Source organism: Bubalus kerabau, chromosome X, assembly GCF_029407905.1.
Source record: "Bubalus kerabau isolate K-KA32 ecotype Philippines breed swamp buffalo chromosome X, PCC_UOA_SB_1v2, whole genome shotgun sequence".
NCBI lineage: Eukaryota > Metazoa > Chordata > Mammalia > Artiodactyla > Bovidae > Bubalus > Bubalus kerabau.
The window spans coordinates 65348229-65369057 of NC_073647.1; the positions used below are offsets into that span (position 1 = coordinate 65348229).

The 20829-nt window shown below is 37.4% G+C and overlaps 1 protein-coding gene across 4 annotated transcripts in view; it reads right to left on the minus strand.

The window, feature by feature from the left end:
- Nucleotides 1-20829, minus strand: part of NRK (Nik related kinase) — a 128506-nt gene that overhangs the window by 96238 nt on the left and 11439 nt on the right. Inside the window, exon 1 of one of the 4 annotated variants that reach the window (XM_055562910.1) lies at nucleotides 1449-1466. The exons of the other annotated variants lie outside the window; for them this stretch is intronic. The gene's annotated coding sequence lies outside the window, so the exon portion shown is untranslated. Of the gene's footprint in view, nucleotides 1-1448; nucleotides 1467-20829 lie in introns of those variants that run through there. 4 annotated transcript variants of the gene reach the window in all.

Consider the following 20829-nt stretch of genomic DNA (forward strand, 5'->3'; position numbering starts at 1 on the left):
TGAACCCAACAACCCACTTACTGATCAAACTTACTTGATTCAGCATCTATTTGAAACAGCTTCACATGCAGGGATAGTTTAGATACTGCTGTAGCTAAGAAGGGCTTCCCAGGTAGGGCTAGTGGTAAAGAAACCACCCACAAATGCAGGAGACATGAGACCTGGGTTCGATCCTGGGTCTGGAAGATCCCCTGGAGGGAGGCATGGCAACTCTCTGTAGTATTCTTGCCTGGAGAATCCCCATGGACAGAGGACCCTGGCAGGCTACAGTCCATAGGGTTGCAAGAGTTGGACACAACTGAAGTGACTTAGCATGCACACATGTAGCTAAGAAAACCATGCCCTTTTATCCTGAAGTACCTATTTCTGTCCCTAAATAATCAGTGACCCTGTGGTGGTGGTATCCTTAGTTTGGTATATCATTTTTCTCTACTTGCAATTGCCTACAAGCATAATAAGCACTGATGTCTTCTACTGCTGTTGCATCCATGAAGAGTCTTAAATAAGGAGCATACACATAGGCAATATTGATGTGAATCTGAAATCAAACATCCAGATGTTTAGCATCTTATATACATGAACACTAACCCTGTAACATAGTGGACTACAATGGGATTCCTCATGGCATTCCAGGAGCATTAGTGTTACTTTATTACAGATTGTTTACATACCATTGAAGATCAAATGGCAAAAATGGAAAATAAACAGTCACAGAATTTGGAATTCCTTTAAGAACTAGAATTCTAGGAGAGTTGTTAGATACCTAGGTTATCTTCTCAGCAAAGTTTCCTCATAAATTTCTTGATTTTCAATATTTTTGTAAGCAACTATTAATGTATAAACATAAAATAACTAGCTATATTTCCTAAGGTATAAATTCAAGGCTTTGAGAAACTATCCCCAAAGAGTCCTTTTTAAAGGCGGAATGATTACAGGAAATAGATCAATAGAAGCAACAAAAAAGTTACTATCCGAAATTATCCTTTTGAGTGTGGTTGATAAACATGAAACTTGAAGAAAAATGGTAAAAAAAAAAAATAGTAATTATTTTCATGAATCAAATGGCTCAGAGGAAAGCTATAATGACTGCTGATTGACTAATAGTTATAGAATGACTATTCATACTAATACAAATTAGTTTATTTATTAAATTTGTTGTTCCCTTAGTGTTAGGTACATTACAAAGGTGTTAAAAAGTGAGGCATGAAGAAAGTTGTGAGACCTGAGTTAATATCTTAATTACATATTTTATCTTTTTCACCAAAAAAAAAATGTGGTTTATCAGGATTTCATATTATCTTCTTTCTGTCAGAATCAGAACACAATTAAAAAATATTACTGTCTCAATAAAAAGTGAGGCATGAATATCTAAAGGTCTCTACTGCCAATAATTTTCCTTTCATTCTTTTGTTTTATAAGATAAAGATCATAATTTAGGAGACAGTCACCTGAGGAGACAATTATGTATGCTGCAAATGCAGACTTGCCTTTCAGTTAGAGGAGGTGAGAGGGCTTCAGGAGAAAGCTTCCAGAAACTCAACCCACTTTCAATCATCTCAACGAGAATACTTTCAGTGTCTTTTCTTTCTCTCCCACAACCCCTCACTCATTCATAGCTCTCTTTATAGGACTCACTACAATAAGCACGGTATTATAATTATTTCTGAATTTTCTCCTAATTCAATTATGAAGATATTACTTTCTCCCCTTCCCCCTAATTCTAGGTTTTGCTTCTTTCCAGACAATTCCATGCTTCCAAATTTTACCATTTGATATTGCTTCTTCCACTGAATCAAAACTCATTTTTTACCCTTGTTATTGAATCAAAGCACAGAGGTGCCAACCTCAATCCCTTTCTTCTTCTTTTCCCCTCTGTGCAATAGCTTATATATCAAAATGTGCACAGTTCATGATTGATTCTGTCAGGAAGACAAATAGTATATTCCCTTCAGGTCACTAGGACATCTCAGTGTTTATATCTCTTAATTAAGATTCGTTTCTTAAGTGTAGACTCGTCTGTCCTGAATGGTGGTAACTAACCTTTACTGAGTACTTTTTAAGTATCAGGTACTGTATCCTGTGAAGTAAGTATTATAATCCTTAATTTTACAGATGAGGAGGCTCAGATAGGTTAAGGAATTTTCCTAAGATCACACAGAAAGTGGCAGAGTTATGGTCAAAACCCAGGTCCGAGTGACTTCAAAGTTCATGCTTTCTGCAATACCATAAGTAGCTCCCAAAGGCAATCCAGGTTTTATTTATTTAAAATAAGACTAAAGACAGCTGATACAACTGAGGATTCCCTTGTGCATACTGAAACTCAACCTCAGACAGAGCAGAAGAACATTTATCATCTGACATGTGCACTTAGGATGTTATGTACAAGACCATAGTGAACCCGGGTTTAGTAAACTTGGGTGCAGTTTAAAAGAAACACAGGTGAAGCGTACTTGACCATAAAAGGTTTGGTGCTTCCTGTGACTCAAATGATTAAGTTTCATGTAAAGCCCATTAATGAAATATAAAATTATATTCATGTAGCTTGCAGATGTTAGTGTTTCCTCAGTTTCTTTCTGGGAATGTACCAAACTTGGGCTATGTCTTGAGGTTATTGTGTCTTGAATGAAATAGCCAGCCATACAGTTAATCAGGAATTAATTTAGTCAAACAACTGGTTTGACAATGTTTCTTTTTTATTATTAAATTGATTGACTAAGTAGGCTGGGATAGAACAATCTGTTCGATGGCAAAACAAAAAAAGTCCTAAAATCACCTTCAAAGTAGCTCATTCTGTAAATCTTACCAAGAGAGGGGATCATACAGCTCTCTCCATTACCATCCTTAACTTCTGCCCTTTCTGAGGAATCTTGCCCAGGTTTCCAGATCTGAAAGTTCTGCAGAAACATTTAGTGAATTCTAGCCCATCATCACAGGAAAATTTACTGCAGTATGCTGTTATAGTACTCCAAACCATGGCACTAAGCTGCCACCCCTGACTTGCCAAGAAAGAACTTTGCAAAGACAGCCCCCAAATGCTACTCGACTGTGTATTAAGATGTAAGGAACAAATTGCTTAAGTTTCCAATTCACTAACAGGATACATATGCAAAGCAAGGAAAAGTAACTAATTCTATAATCAAAACCAGGGCTACATGTATTTCTAAACTTTTAGGGATTTGTGGTGTGGGAGTAGAGGAGTCGGGAGATTTCCTTTTATCAATGCCCAAGGACATGCTTTCATAGTTTATTTTTACTGTGGAAGAGAGTCTTAATTACCTTTCTCAAGCCTATATCCTCTGAGAACCTAATCTGAAGGATAACCTATATAAATGCATGTGCCTGACATGGGGATATATATAATAGCATGTGCCATAGAGGGACAAAACAGCACCTTCATAGACTGTGGCAACCAAGAATTTGTACCTCTAACAAGTTCCTGAGTGATACTAATGCTTTCAGTCCAGATGCCAAACTTTAGGAACCACTGTATAAGAGTATTAACATGTGAAAGTAGAATTGGTGCATCAATTGCTCTAAAAAGTCATTAACAACAACAACAAAAAAACTAACGAGTCATTCCAAGGACCACTGAGACACTGCACTGAACCTTACATGAAGAAATTGGTAAACCAGAGGAGGAAAAAAAAACTAATTTCATTACTCAATTGATAGATGTGAAGTTCATCAGGGTGCAATAGGGTATTCAAAAAATTATTTTAATCACTATATACCACCTTCCTTTGCTACTAAGACTGTTAAGGTCTTGAGGGTTTGGAGCAGTTGAGCATATTTCCAGTAAATCCATATTGACTAGATTTTAATTCCACTATATGATCTGCCAAGACTTTAGAACCAGATTCTGGGCTCCTCTTTAGAAAGTGGTCCCCAATCATGCCACTTCAGCTGGCTTCCTTAATTAAAAACATTGGTGCTGCTTTAGGGAATAGATGCTAACTTGGGAGCAGGGGAAGTAAAAAAGAGAGTTCATGTGTTTGGCTTGGTTTAAATCCTGCTGCTTAGATTTGATATGTGCTTTAATCCCTCTTTTACATGGCCAAATATTAAAAAGAAAAAAAAAATAATAAAAAGTCCAAGTCTCAAGTCATCTGACCAAAGAGCAACAGGATGATCCAAGAGCAGATGAATCAAAACCACATTTTTAAGGGAACATAGTCTTTTAACTATATGCTGCTCAGGACATCTGGACAAATGAGCTTTACTGGTATCTGGAAAGAAAGATAAAATCATAGTAGAATTCATGATTACCAGTATCCCTGAGTTGCTTTTTAACCAAGCCAGAACTTTCACCAATTCACTATTTTTCATTTAACTTAAAACAGTCAAATCTGCATGACCATTTCCCCCATCCCTTCTATCTAGCCTTCAGCCAGGATCCCTATGCTTGCATTTTCAGCATACTGAAAGGTTCTGACACGTCTTCTGCAAGGTTTCTTTCACCCAAGTCAGTTCTCCTCTATGCCAGAGGACGTAGTAGGACCCACAACTCTGACTGAGGTTCATATGAGCAAGAAGAAAATGGCATTTCAAAATGATTGAGAAAGTTGTTTTTCCATTGATCTAATATAGTTTAACTGACAAACTTAAAAGTTGCTCTGAATATGCATTTGCGTGTGCCTGTGTGCATGCATGACTGTGTGTGTGTGTGTTTCTCTTCACTGAACAGGCCAAATCAGCCAGCTGTTAAATACTATGTAACCTAAATGGTAGGGTTAAGTCCCTCCAGTCTTTCTCCTTTCCTTGCTTTGCATTTAAATGAACCCTTTGCATTAAATAAGGGTCAGTGGAGGGTCATTCTAAGCAAAGAAGACTTGAGCTTGTGAGAATGAGAGAAACAGGCTCCCTCCATTAAGGGCAAATGGATAACCTCTGGCAAAGTGTATTTTGCCAACATCCCCAGCTCCCCCACTCACTGACTCCTCCCATGTCACCCTAAGGCTTTCTCTTATACAGGTGCTACATCTGGCTTTGCTTTCCTTGGGATAAAATCCCCATGTTACAAAACTTTCCCTCTCCCCTCTCTCACAGACATCAGAAATAATTTACCTGCCTTGTGCCTCATTTCCCTTGGGATTAGGGTGAGAGCTAATCTCATCTGTGCTAAAGTGTTAATTAGTAGTTTAATGCATTACTTAATTTAGAATATGTGTGTACACAGGTCATTTCTGGTAAGATGTCCAAAGAAATGACTTTTTAATAATGGGGGTTTCAAGGAATGTGGTAGGTTTGTCTTTGGGATATATATTTGGTTTGAGATAGCTTTCCTGAAACTCATACCATACTGAGTTCGATCTTTGCCCTCCTAGCACATATGCTTAATTTTTTCCACATATGAAAAAAATAATAAACCCTCTCTTGAGATTTTCTAGTTTACACATAGAATCTCAAGTTCCTCTAGGCAGTGGTTCCCAATCAGAATCTCTTAGACTGGGTCTTGAACATTAACATTTTTAAGTGATTCCTCCCAAGGATTTTAATATGCACTACTGCTTAAGAACCATGGAAATATAGAAGTCAGGGCATTCTGCTCCATGAGAAGGCATCAAACCCAGGCCTGATATTGTCTTTGCTCACAATGCTGCTGAAACAGAATTTCTCAATTCATGTCAAATTATGGATTGCTCTTGAAATAATGCAACACAAATCCATGAAATCATTCATTCTCTTTCCCTCATTGCCTCTCACCCCTATTATTTATTATCTATTATCAGTGGTTATTCGACTGGCTAGAGGGCCATAAGGAATAACACAGAGACATTTTAAAGATGAGGCAGGCCAGGACTTCACTTGAATTCACTGCTTTTAAGTGTTCATTGCCATCAAATTTATCTGGGACAAACTACTCAAAATTTTACATAATAATACAAACCATATGGAGATAAACATGGTGCAAAGTGACTCTGGAAAGTCAACTAATAAGTTACTTTTACATTCCTCCAGATTCTGTCCATAAAAATTAAAGAGACTTATAGCAGTCAAGGTCATTTACCACACTTTGAATTGTCAGTAATTAAAGAAAAAATAAGAGGGGATATTAAAAAAAAAATAAAAGAATGTGTCAAGACAAAGAAATGTAATGTGGGGCTAATGTGAGCTGAAAGTAGAGGATTCATTTTCAGAGGCTGGAGTAACTAAAGTCTGATATATAAAATATTTTTTTATCCTTGCATTTTGATAAATACCGAAGGGCCTCCTTAAGGTAAATTGAATAATATCCTTTACTCCTAGCTGTCACTCAGAAGAGGCTGAAGGAATACATTTGAACATTTGAATCATCATTCTGATTTCAAAAACTGTAGTTTCACTGGTATAATAGCACGAGAGTTATAACTAAAAATGTGGAATTATCATAGTGTTAGTCATAATTTGCTATGAGAGAAAATGAGGCATTTCATCTCAGCTCCCTATGAAGAAGTAGCATACTCAGGGGATGACTATCTGAAACTTAGAGCATTAGCTAATATTTGAGAAGCCTTGAACAACTGAGTACAAGTTAGCAAGGGATAGAACATGGTATTTCTAAAACAAAGCAAGGCTTTACACCTTTAGATATTTGACCTTAAGCAAGTCACATCTCCTCTCAGGGCTTGAGTTTTGTCATCTGTAAATAATCTGATCTCTAGGGAGTCCTTCCAGCTCTGTCCCTGCAGTTAAGTTTGATTCTTCCCACTTGCCTCTGCTTTCTAACCAGAGAATATTAAAATAACTTTTATATGAGAAAGGCATTCCTCCATCAACTCCTGCATTCTCAGTGGTGATACCATTTTTATAATGCTTTCAGTCTTGATGAAAGGCTTTTTGCCTATTCTTTCCTAGGGATAATAGCAGATGCACTGCATAATGGGTTTATCATCCCCGTTATTTTTGTGAAACTGCAACTTAGAGATGATAAGTGACCCACCTCCTGGTCACTCAGCTCATGGAGTTAAATTCAGATCTGTGTAACATGAAAACACATGCTCCCACTGTGGCATCGTAGGGGAGTAGACAGACTTGATTATCCAAGTATGGAAGCTGCATACTTCAAGCTTGTGTCAAAATAAGCCCCTACATGAATTTTTAGCTGACTATTTAGAATCTATTCTATGAACCTATACTGAAACCTTCCTGACCAGGACTCTCATCAAAGGGATTAGTCTTTTAAGGAGTATGTGTCTACTGTCTAGATTTTTTTTTTTTTTTTGAGCAAAGAGCTTTTCCTCTTGAAATGGTATAGCACAATATTGATATCATGTCTCTGTTCTGGTTGATTCCAAAACCTATATTGTGCACCGGACACTTTTCTATTGAAAGATTTTACATAAAATTTATTCTTAAAAATAAAAGCCAGTTCTCAGTGATTAAATTTAATTGAATCCTTCTTAAATATTTACTATTCAGAACAGGCACTTTAATTTCTCATGTAGCTTCTAATGTTCTCCATAAAATATACCATGCAATTTGGCTTTGTCAATTGACTGAAAAGATAATTCTCTAATTGACTCTGTCTTCATTAGAAAGTCTCTCTGAGATTGAATGGAGGCAAACAACAATGCTTGAAATGGAGAACAGTATACACTAGAGTCACTGGAACCTCATCTTATACACTCCTTCAGGGCTTGGTGGAACCACCTTCCAAGTTCTCATTGATCCAACTATATCATGTAGAAAGGTGTTACTTTTGTACTTAGCAATTCTCTTGCAGTTTTCAACAGCATAGTTAAAAGTGAGGGCTTTTCCGGCCAGAGTGATCTGGTTTTAAACCTGGCTTGTCTACTTACTGTATGACTTTAGATAGGTTATTTAACTTCTCTATGCCTCAGTCGCATAGAGTCGGACACGACTGAAGTGACCTAGCAGCAGCAGCAGCAGCATGCCTCAGTTTCACATACAAACTAAGATTCATAAAATCTACTTCATGTGATTTCATAAAATCTACCTCATGTGATTTCTCTAAGGCTCAAATCAGTTAATGCTTAATGGTAACTTGTACTGTTTGGGGCTAGGGTTCAAGACAGATTTTAATTTACATCTATGCATTACACTGCATGGCATTCCCCACTTACTATTTAGGAACTATATCTTCCTGAAGCACTGGGAAAAGTTGATGATGGCAGAAGTTCCAACAAATGAAGTCACTGAGAAAGCTGGGAGATGATGACATTGCTTCAGGCTCTATTTCTCTGTCTACTGTGAACTCTTAGCAAATCCAGAAAGGGTATCATTAACAATGCCACATGAACTAGAGACTTCCTGTATATCACTGCCCCTTTTGGAATCTTAAAAAATCTACAGAAAGATTCTTCCTTTGCAAGTATCAGTTGTCCTTGAGAACATTCTCTGGGCCATCCTGAGGGAATTAGGGACAGCAAGATACGATGGTTGGATTTAAACAGTTCTGCTAGCAATCTGTCTCTACTTTGCACTGTAAATCAGTCATGCCGTATGTATCCTCCTTTCAGGTCAGCCTCTCACTATCACAGGCAAAATGATTTAACTCACAACTCTAAAAAGAAATGGACCACATGCAACGCGGCTCTAAACAACACAAATGGTCCTTCTATGAAGAAACAACTCTGAATTGGAGCCAGTGATACCCTGGCCTGTGAAACAGAATAACATAAGATTGTTCACCTAAAAACAAAACAAACAAACATTGACCGATATTGGCTGCAATAACACTAGGTGCTTGGGTCCATATTAGGCACAATAAAACTCGAGAGTGACTGATCAAGTTACCAGCCTGGTGCCCTTCCACCTTTAGAGTAAGAAAAAAAAAAAGTTATATTGATTCTCTTTTCCAGCTCAGGGGACTGAGCAAGCAAAATGTTCTCCTTGGCACGTCAAAGAGAAATCTCTTCTTTCCTCTACTCAGACCCTCAGTAAAGAGAAAATTACACACTTGCACTCTGTGGCCCCTACAGCAACCAGCAAAGCAGCTTTGCTATGGTGCTTGAAGGAAGCACCAAACAACATTTGCTAGAAGCAGCAGGGAGGAGTAGCAGCTGTTTTGGGACCAGAAGACCACTCCTATCCACCCTTTGGCAGCTTCTTAGGTAGGCTGAACTGGCATTCTCTGCCATACTACAGCAGGTGGGCAAGACAATCTCTCTCTTATTTCTTAACACAGGGTTGGTGGGTGGTAAATCTGTGACTCAGGGAAAAGCTGTTCTAGATAGGGTTAGCAGATAAACTATAGCTTAGGCCCAGTAAAACTTGACCTTCAAATAAACAAATATTTTTAGCATAAGTACCTACTTTTGGGATACATTGACACCAAAAAAAAAATTGTTTTTTATCAAAATTCAAATTTAACTGGGCATCCTATATTTTTATTCATAAAATCTGGCAGCCCTTATTCTAAGTTCTGTCTTACACTTCTATTTTTAATAACTTTTAAAAATTTTATATTGGAGTATAGTTGATTTACTATGTTATTTCAGACATACAACAAAGTGATTTAGTCATACATCTACATATTTCTATTCTTTTTCAGATTATTTTCCCATGTAGGTTATTACAGAGTATTGAGTAGAGTTCCCTGTGCTATACAACAGGTCCCTGTTGATTATATATTTTATACATAGTAGTGTGTATATGTTAATTTTTACTCTCCGTTTCCCCCAGTCCCCTATCTGATCATCAGGGCACTGGAATATAACATTTGAATAAAGAAAACCAGAAAATATAGAAGAAATAAGTATAAAGGAGTTGAGAGCACATTACTATATTTACCAATATTGTTGAAAGGTGGATCATTTGCCTTTTAAAAAAAATACAAACTCTCTTGATTTGTAGAGAGTGAGGAAGACTTTACAATTCAATTTCAATGGAATCATGTAAATGGTTACTTTGATATTTATTTCTTTAAATGAATTATCCTTTATAAATTAATTGGTCATATTCTAATTTATTTATGTAAACCCTTTTCCAACCCAACTCACCTTTCATGCAACTGCCAGATCCAAGAAGGTAAAGGAAACGGGGAGAGGTTAATTTGGAAAGTTCTGGTCTCATATGGGAACATCTTATCTGAAGGACCTCAGGGAGGTATGTTGACAGTAAGTTATGCTTCTCCAATCTACGTCCCTTGATGTCCAAGCATCAAGATCTGTCTGAGAAGTCCCTTCTAAAAACCATTTTGGACACAATGTAAAATGTCTATTTTCAATTTTAGTAAGGTTATGCATACTAGATGCGAACAACATTTTGGTAATTTCTGTTAAATAATCAGTCAACTAATTCTGTCAGTGTGTTTTTGGAGGGGAATGGTGGTGGTGGTGAAGAAATCAGTAAAACCAATTTTCACATTGTGCTCACTGGGGTAAACATAGATTCTGCTCCCTAAAAATATCACCACTCTGTTTTTCACTTCTTTGAAACTACTTTGCACCTTTCTATTCCCATTTGTTAGTTCTGCCCTGAGTACAACTGAGGGGAGGACACAACTACCTCTTATTCGGTACCATATGTTGCTGAAGTTAAAAAGGAATAAATCCAGCATATATGTATGGTGTCCCTGACTTACGGGAGTTTCCCAAGGCATGGGACTAGGGACTAGAAATATAACCCAACAACAAAGGTATGTGTGTGTATATATACATATACACATATATCAGTGTGCATATGTGTGCTCACTCAGTCGTGTCCGACTCGGTGAGCCTATGGACTGTAGCACACCAAGCTTCTCTGTTCATGGGATTTCCCAGGCATGAATACTGGAGTGGGTTGTATTTCCTACTCCAGGAGATCTTCCCCATCTAGGGATTGAACTAGCGTCTCCTGCATTGGAAGGCAGATTCTTTACCACTGAGCCACCAGGAAAGCCCATATATCAGTGTAGGGCCTGCAAAATCCACATTACTAAAATTTTTAGAGTTTAATATTTTGGGGGCATTTAATTTTTTGAAACTCACTAAAATTTAAGGTAGTTTAAAACCCCATTACAGCAACTGGCAAGCATGGGTAGAAGGCTGAGAGAAGCAAAGACATTTGTAAGCTCTTATTTATGTGTTTTTCTTTCTAATGGCTGCCAGTCTTCCAAGTCAGGAAATATTTGCACATGTTCTAGACATCTTCCTGAAGGTATGAGGCTCTCTTGAAACCATCCTTACACTTGGCTGTGCCAAAAACACTACAGCAAACTACAGTACCCCAAGAAAAAAATACTCTTTCAGGCTTCCTAAATGACTCATTCAGCCTAGAGTAATAAAAAATAAGTAAGGTTAATATTTCCATCCTTTGGAAATATTTATCTCTACACAGTGTCACCTTTTTTTTAATATAGTCAGAGTAGAAAGTTACTTAGGTGGCATAATTTTTAAAGGCCAACCTGTCTCCAGCACTGGCTTAACAGGGCATCATTAGACAATCCTTTCCATCAAGGCACATCTGCACAGAGCCCCCAATAAAACGTGTTATTTGGGAATGGGTCACTTTTGTACACATCTTTTTAGTCCCATAAAAAATCGTGGCAAGTACCCCTACATAGAAGGTATTCTGCTAGTCTCAAAGAGATTATAAAGGTGATTCAAAAAGATTTTCTGGACACACCTAATTGTCTCATAGACCTACCTGTAGAATGACAACAGTGATAATAAAAGGAGAAAATGAATGTAGGCAATAGAAAGCATACTAAGACATTTACATTGAATTTTTTGCTTGGCATATATCCCTGATGCTCTTTGTGCCTAATATCTGCAAGGCACTTTACGAGGTGCTCTGGAAGTATAGCCAAAATGAAAATGTCCTGGTCTCTGCCCCTGAAGAAATCTGTGAACTAGTTTCAAAGACTAATGAATTCCTAGGCATACACTCCAAGCTTTTGTAGCTGGTTTTCCACTGTCATTGCAACACGTTATTTTGTGAGGAACAAGGAGGAATTTGCTGCCTACACAATTCTTGTAGAAATTAACCACCAGGAAAGCCTCAAGTTATAAGTTCTATTGAAACCCTCATCTCCATCTGAAGGGATATTATAAGAATTTTACTTAAGCAGTACACTTGGTATTTACCTCATCTCAATGCCAAATCTGACTCCATCTACCTGTTCAACTGTCTTCCTCTGCCAGCCTCTAACCTTCCAAGCTATAGCCACTTAGCCACTACATGAAATGTATTCCAGGTCAGATTGGGAGAAGTTGTGTTCTTGAGCAAGAAACAAATTATATATATATATATATGTTAAGTCGCTTCAGTTGTGTCTGACTTTGCAACCCTATGGACTATAGCCTGCCAAGCACCTCTGTCCATGGGTTTCTTCAGGCAAGAATACTGGAGTGTGTTGCCATGCCCTCCTATTTCCTGCAGCTCCTGCATTGCAGGCAGATGGATTCTTTATCGCTAAGCCACCAGGGAAGCATATATATAAATATATATATATAGATAGATAGATAGATATATATAGATATATAGATATAGATAAAGAGACACACACACATATACATATATAATTTCATCAATACTCCTAGAAATTAATCTATTAGAAAATACATAAATTTTTATTTATCTATTTATTTTATCTTAAAAATCCCCACCAATCAGAAACCAATCATCCACAGAGGAGATCCTGAGGTTCTGTTTCATCTTTGGGAGACACTAATTTTAAATGATCATTTGCTGCCTCCCTCTTCCCTGGGGCTCCCAGTAGGAGCAGTAACTGAAGCAAAATACCTCTGGCCTTGCTCACTGGACTAGAGTAAAGCATTAGCAAGAACTTATTTGCCTTCCTAGGGCTTCTAAGGGTTTGAGTAGGGATTTAGTCATGAGCTTCAAGTGTCCTATAAAGCCCATCTGCTTGTCCCAGTCTACTTCTGGAATTCTACTAAGTCACTTAGACTAGAGTATGCCTTAGTGCCCATTATGATGCAAACAGCTATGCTGGAGGGACATATCATAAATAATCTTCATTACTGAGCTCAGCTCACCAATTTCCTGTATTGGAAATAAACTTTTATATTTGGGCAGATATTTTTTTCATTCGGCCGATCTACTTTACTGCATTTTACTCTGGCTTGTACCTGTTGAGGTGAACTGAATATAGTAAAGAACACAGACTTAGTGGCCAGGCAAATTTTGGGTTGACTCCTGGCTTTGCAACTTACTAGCTTTGTTCAGTAACTCAAATTTTGAATCCTTAATTTCTTCTTTATGAGACGGGGGAGGTTAAAGACAACAATTGTACCTACTTCAAAACACTTTTATGAGATATAAATGCTGCTGCTAAGTCGCTTCAGTTGTGTCCGACTCTGTGCGACCCCATAGACGGCAGCCCACCAGGCTCCTCCGTCCCTGGGATTCTCCAGGCAAGAACACTGGAGTGGGTTGCCATTTCCTTCTCCAATGCATGAATGTGAAAAGTGAAAGTGAAGTTGCTCAGTCGTGTCCGACCCTTAGCGACCCCATGGACTGCAGCCCACTAGGCTCCTCCATCCATGGGATTTTCCAGGCAAGAGTACTGGAGTGGGGTGCCATTGCCTTCTCCATGAGATATAAATAATACACTGTAAATTAAGCACTAGGCACAGTGTAACACAGTGAATTTAACCTTTTTTTTTAATGGTACCAATTTTTAGGACACCAAGCTCACTATCTCTAAATTGACTAATATTTATTTTCCATCTTTTTTACTCACTCAATTTTTGTACCAAAAAAATTTTTTTTAATTTTATTTTTTTTCAGGGTTAGGAAAAGCTGTCCTTCTAAGAGGACTCTCAGATGTGTCCTTTTTGATTGAGGTGGTGTTTTTGTTTTGTTTCTCTTCAGAGTTAATGATTTATATAAAACGTTAGTGGCAGTGCTTAGAATCTAATCAATCTTCTTTTCCCTTAGGGGAACCTGAATAATCCAAACTCCTTTTCCTAGTGATAATGCAACTCTGTCTACAAATGACATACCTAAAAGGAGCTTTATTATTTTTTCAGCATGAATTACACATAAACCACCTCCATGTTATTATTTCTCCAATTGAAAAGACACAATTTATGCCTCATTGTTCCTCTCTTTCTCCATGCTCTGGTAGAGGAGGAATACAAATTCCTGAGTGTAGCTGAGCAGAGAAAATAGGAGTACAGGTTAAATAACTACTTAATATTCTGATATTCTTTGATAGTTTAGTATTATTTTACTCACAGGCCTCTTTATAAGAAACTGTCTTTAATGTAGCCCCAGGAATGTAAAAGTTTAAGAACTTCCACTTTGAGTTTGAGGGCTTTGCTGGTGGCTCAGCATCCTTCTGCAATGCAAGCAATGTGGGTTCAATCCCTGGGTCGGGAAGATCACCTGGAGAAGGAAATAGCAACTCATTCCAGTATTTTTGCCTGGGGAATCCCATGCACAGAGGACCCCGGCAGACTAAAGTCCATAGACTGTAGAACCCATAGGGTCACTAAAGAGTTGGACACAACTGAGTCACTAAATAACTTTTGCTTTGTCACCTCCAGAGAGCTACAATGGCACATTAATTTCTAAATGCTACTTTTGCATCACCCACAAAACTACCTTAACTAAAGATACACAAATATGGCATGAATGTGGAAAAGCCCTAAAACCAAGTTAGGGTTCATTGTTATTTTCAAGAGTTAGAACTGCCTAAATGCTATCTTCTGAAGCATCTGTTTCATGAAGTGTGGTGATGACCTGGTTAACTAGTTTCTAGTGGCCAACTGTTAGAGGATCAATGACAAAAGAAAGAACTGTTGATATTTCAATCACCTTCACTGAATTTACTGAGAATCTGACCACTGTGTCATATATATATACATATATATATATATATATATATATATAATATTCTATATAGTATGTGTGTGTGTGAAAGTCACTCAGTCGTGTCCAACTCTTTGCAATCCCATGGACTATACAGTTAATGGAATTCTCTAGGCCAGAATACTGTAGTGGGTAGCCTTTCCCTTCTCCAAGGGATCTTCCCAACCCAGGGACTGAAACAAGGTCTCCCACATTGCAGGTGGATTCTCTACCAGTTGAGCCACAAGGGAAGTCCCTATATAGTATAATTATATATAAACATATGCTATATTATATATGCTATATATAAACATATGCATATATATGAACATTTCATATATATGCATTTTATATATGTATGTATATACAAATGTATATGTTTAATTGTATAGTCCTATAAATATATGTATATTTATAGTATATATAAATATATATGCATACATAGGAAAAATAAATTTGATTTTCAATATATTTGACAAAGAGTACATAAATGTTTTTAGCAGTACTCCCACCAGTCATGAAATTTTGTACATCAGTTTCTAAAACTGTACTATTTTCCCCCGGCACACAGAGATTTATATTTTATTTACATTTTATAATTGGGATGTTTTTATCTGATTGAACAAAATCACTATGCTACAGTTTATTAGTCTCAGCTTTTATTTAAAAATATATATTTGTCGCCATTCATTTAAATTTGTCTTCTCTGCTTATAGAACTCATTTCGAAAATCAACTGAATTAAGTATATGAAGACATGAGACGATACTTTTTGGCGTTACTCCAACATACCAAACATAGAATTTCATTTTTTCTCCATACATATCTATGAACTCATTAAATAGATAAGAGTAGTTGTGAAAATTTTTAATTGTGGTCTCTTTAGGGCTCTACATATGACTTTTATTTTTTATTTTTATTTTTTTTTACACTTGTATGTTTTAGTTTTATTTATTTTAAAAAAACACAGAACCATTATTGTACATATTTTATAGCCTTGTTTAAAGTCACTTAGATTCACAATTATCACCTTTCATGCTATTGCTTTTTCCTCCCTCAAATTTTATCAGGAGGCAGGAGTAAACTTAGGTATAACACAAAAGGAAAAAAGACAAGCCTAAAACTCAGAGACTGAGTTATATTCCACAGTTGGAGAGATGTCATGGCCAACACAGAAATACTCCATGTTCTCCAAGGCCTTTAGGCCTCAGCACTTTCCACTAATTTGGTCCCCTGAGTCTCAATTTATTTAGTGTATGCTGGTTCATTCACCCTCATTGCAAATATTCAACCTCAGTTCTCTTATAGAGGAAAAACTTAGTCCCAGAGTCTGAGTTAGATGGCTCATTAGACTTTCCACATCCAGGAAAAAAAAAAAAAAAAACGAGATCCCTATTTTCTTTCTCTTTTTGCCCACTTTCACCCTTGTACTCCCTTTCCTTACTTTATTTCATGACTCCCTCCTTAATATAGAGCTACAATCATAGGGAAAATAACCTCCTTCTTTAGGTCCACTAAAACTAAATCAATAAAAATGACCATCCCTCCCCACCAAATGTCTTCTGATAATTCTAACCAGCACCTAGTACCTAACACAGTGCTTGGGACACAGTGAACATTCGATAAATATTTTTAATTGTATTATGGAAAATTAAACATTCAAAACAATGTATTTATTTAATGGATAAATTTATGTTTCCTATGCCAGAGAAGCCTTAAAGACCAATCCCTACTTTTGAGGCATATAATCACCAGGGGGCGATGTCATGGGAAGGAGGAGGAACAAAGAGAAGGCTCTGGATTTAAGATACTGCACCAGGAAGGCACAACAGTCTAGTAAGCCTGTGGCCTCAACTCAGCTGCAGCTTCAGTTTCTGCTTGTGAGCCTTGCAATGTATAATGAAATGCACAGTGTTATGCACTTTACAGCCGCTCAAGCAATATTTGTTGGCTGACTTAATTGAGCTATATTTGCAAAATGGCAAGGATGTGAGAAAACTTTCCTACCTAAAAAGAAAGCATTCACAGTGCTAGACATTTGGTAGGCAAATAAACAGTATAATTTCAGCCTAAAAGGAAAAATACTCAAACCCCTATCCAATAGGTCTAGTGGCTAGGCAACCCAAATGTCAGCACCATGTTTCTGAAACTTAATTTAAAATATGATAAATTGTATGTCATCCACTTTGAGGACATTTCTTTCCTGCCTTTCTGTTCCCACTCCCTGTCCCAACTTCAAATCCAGAAAATGTAACTAGTAAACCTAAATATTATCTGTCTGGTGAGATTTCCGAGTAAAAGCATTGTGTCAAGCAGTGATTTTAAAAAATCTAATTTAACAGGGATGCCTTGGACAGTGTTTTAAAAAGAAATTGCCATATTCAACAGTGCACTTCCAGATTGCAAGCAATTTGGGAATTCGCTCATCATTGTAATTCCTCTCACACCTTTCATATCTGACTTAATCCACTGAGTATCAAGGGACAGGTGACTGCTGTAAGATCTCTCAAGGACGGATGCTTACTTATGCCCATTATGTTTTTAAGTTTTAGAACAATAAGATATTTGACACAGTCTATTCCTTCCACCAACAGTAACTGAGTTCCAACTAGGCATCAGGCACAAGTGAAAATTAAGCTCTAGAACCAATTGTAAAGTTTCACCCTGTCTCAGGTGAATTATTCCTTTGCCTGAAATAACTACCTTGAATCTTTTCCCACTCCTTTTCCTGCCCTCATCAACTGCAAATGGCAACGTGGGAACAGATGATTAAGGTCAGAAGTATAATCAAGACTTCATGAAGATCAAGGTAAACTGGTTCACTCTGGCGATTCAGTTCATTGTCTTACCCCAATAGTATTCTGTGTAACAAAATGCTGTTAGGTAACAGTAACGCAGAACTAAAGAGCCTCTTGATGAAAGTGAAAGAAGAGAGTGAAAAGCTGGCTTAAAACTCAACATTCAAGAAACGAAGAACACAGCATCTGGTCCCATCACTTCATGGCAAATAGATGGGGAAACAATGGAAACAGTGACAGACTTCATTTTGGGGGTGCTTCAAAATCATTGCAGATGGTGATGGCAGCCATGAAATTAAAAGATGCTTGCTCCTTGGAAGAAAAGTTATGACCAACCTACACAGCATATTAAAAAGCAGAGACATTACTTTGCCAACAAAGGTCCGTCTAGTCAAAGCTATGGTTTTTCCAGTGGTCATGTATGGATGTGAGAGTTGGACTATAACAAAAGCTGAGCACTGAAGAATTGATGCTTTTGAACTGTGGTGTTGGAGAAGACTCTTGAGAGTCCCTTGGACTGCGGAGATCCAACCAGTCAATCCTAAAGGAAATCAGTCCTGAATATTCATTGGAAGGACTGATGCTGAAGCTGAAACTCCAATTCTTTGGCCACCTGATGCGAATAACTGACTCATTGGAAAAGACCCTGATGCTGGGAAAGTTGAAGGTGGGAGGAGAAAGGGATGACAGAGGATGAGATGTTGGATGGCATGACCAACTCGATGGATATGAGTTTGAGTAAGCTCTGGGAGTTGGTGATGGACAGGGAGGCCTGGTGTGCTGCAGCCCATGGGGTCGCAAAGAGTCGGACACGACTGAGCGACTGAACTGACTGAACACAATTTTACCTTTGCATTGGATATCATAGTAGTTACTGAGCTAAATATTAGGTCTTGCTATCAGGTAGTAAGTGGAGGAAAGAATAGAAACACATTTTATTTGGTGCAATGAGTAACTTCTCCACCTAATAGCCAATAATCAGCTTCTATTTTGCAAGGTGGTGAAAGAACTATAGGACAGTTTTTACTATGCTCATAACTCTAAGAATAAGTTTTCATTTTATTGAGTTCCAGGCACTGTGCTAGGTGTATTGTTGAAGAGCCAAAAAAAAAAAAAAAAAAAAAAAAAAAAACCCTGGAGATTATCTAGTCAAATAGATTTATTTTATACTTGAGGAAATAGGCCCAGAAAAGTCAATCTACAAGTATTGTGTCAGTTAACGGGAGGGTCAGGTTGCCACCCACTGAGCTATCCTAAAAGGTCGTGGTCTCTCTCTTAATATTCCATATTCCATAGAATAACTACAGTCTCTCTGGGTATATTGATCTTTGGGAAACTGTTTAGTTTTTAACAGTACCATTAAAAAATGTTTCAAAATAATTTCTTTTTGTTTATATGGTCTCACATGGGCAAATTCTAAGTATTCTTCCAATTTGAATGACAATTCTTCAGCTATGAGACCAGAATCTAAAGGTGAAAAGGAAACTGCATTTTATAACTCTAGTGGAGTAAAAAGAACTTCACTTTCTCCTAAAAAGAGAGAAAAGTAAAACCCACGATTTTAAGTGAGGTTTATACTGGCAGGCAGCAGGAGAGGGTAGAAAGACAGGTATTTAATTAGAAGAAAAAGAAGGAAAGGAAAAGGGTTACAATGTGGAGTGTGCAACTCAGCCTTCATTTCAACATGCACAGACCTCAGCAGACAGCTGGAAACCTGCCAGAGAACAAGGCCTTGGAAACAAGCTGGAAGACATTGGAGAGACTTTAACCAAAACAAACACCAGCAGGGGATGTGGTTGGCAGAGCTGAAAAAGCAAAGGACTCTATGAGTCACTCTGACATTAATTTTGAATGTTATCATGCTTCCATTTTGTTGTACAAGGTATTTATACATCATTTTATATACATATATATATTCACATATATATACATATGCACATATATATTATTTAGGTAAAGAACAAATAACATTACAATCATTAGAAATATACAATTTAAAATATATAAAAGTACATCCACTATCTCACTACTCTATTAATAACATTTAATTCACTATTTTTAATGTGTAAATTTTTAACATAACTGTAATCAGAATATAAAAATAATATGCAATATGTAACACCATAAACATAGTTCTGTGCTGCTAGATAGCTTCATAAACATTGCTTTTCAGAGCAATGAGATATTAACTAAGTTAAGATAATTTACAAAGGGGAAATCATAAATGGTCAACAAAGGGTGGGGGAGATAGATTGGGAATTTGAGATTGACATGTACACACTGCTATATTTAAAATGGATAAACAACAAGGACCTACTGTATAGCACAGGGAACTATGCTCAGTATTATGTAACAACCAAAATGGGAAAGAATTTGAAAAAGAACAGATACATGTATAACTGAATCATTTTGTTGTACATCTGAAACACAACAGTGTTGATCAACTGTGCTCCAATACAAAATAAAAAAATTTTTTAAAGATTTTTAATGAACTGCTAAATGCCAAGTATGGGCTAGCATTAGAGTGCAGTACTCTTAGAACACAGTCAAAAGCTTTTCTCCACATATTTATGGTCCTGACCTGGTAGAGAGAAGCCCTTGCAGTAGGAAAGATGTGAAACCATATCTAGTTTCTCTCTCCCTCGCCCATTCAGTAAAATCCCTAAGCTTTAGGGGAAGGGCACCAAATGCTGTTCCTTCCAGGGTACAGATGAAGACCTGATATAGCTGGGGGAAATGTAAAAACATATTCAGTCCTCTACTTCTGGGGGAAGCACAGGAATCATTCCTGGATCCAAGCCATTTAGAGGTGTCTTACTAGTAATAGAAGGGCAGGTTAAGTAAGAAGGTCCCACTCTTATGACCTAGAGGCACAGGATCTGCCTAAGACAGGGGTTGAATCAGGAAAACAGAGAACTCTTCCCTGCCCTACTAGGTGCTTAGTCGCTCAGTCATCTCTGATATATTGCGACCCCATGGACAGTAGCTTGCAAATCCATGGGATTTTCCAGGCATGAATATTGGAGTGGGTTGCCATTCCCTTCTCCAGGGGATATTCCTGACCCTAGTAAGAAGGGATGAGCAATATACAAAGCTCTGGGGGAGGCACGAGAGCACTGAGTGAGTATCTTTGAAGCACAGAGCACAAGGAAAAACTAAAGCTCATATCCCAGAAACTCAGAGTCCCCTGAGGTGGCAAATACCCCCACAAAATACACACACACACAGCAGCACATGCATGTGCACACAAAACAAAAATAAAAACAAACCCCCTATACATTTCATATTTA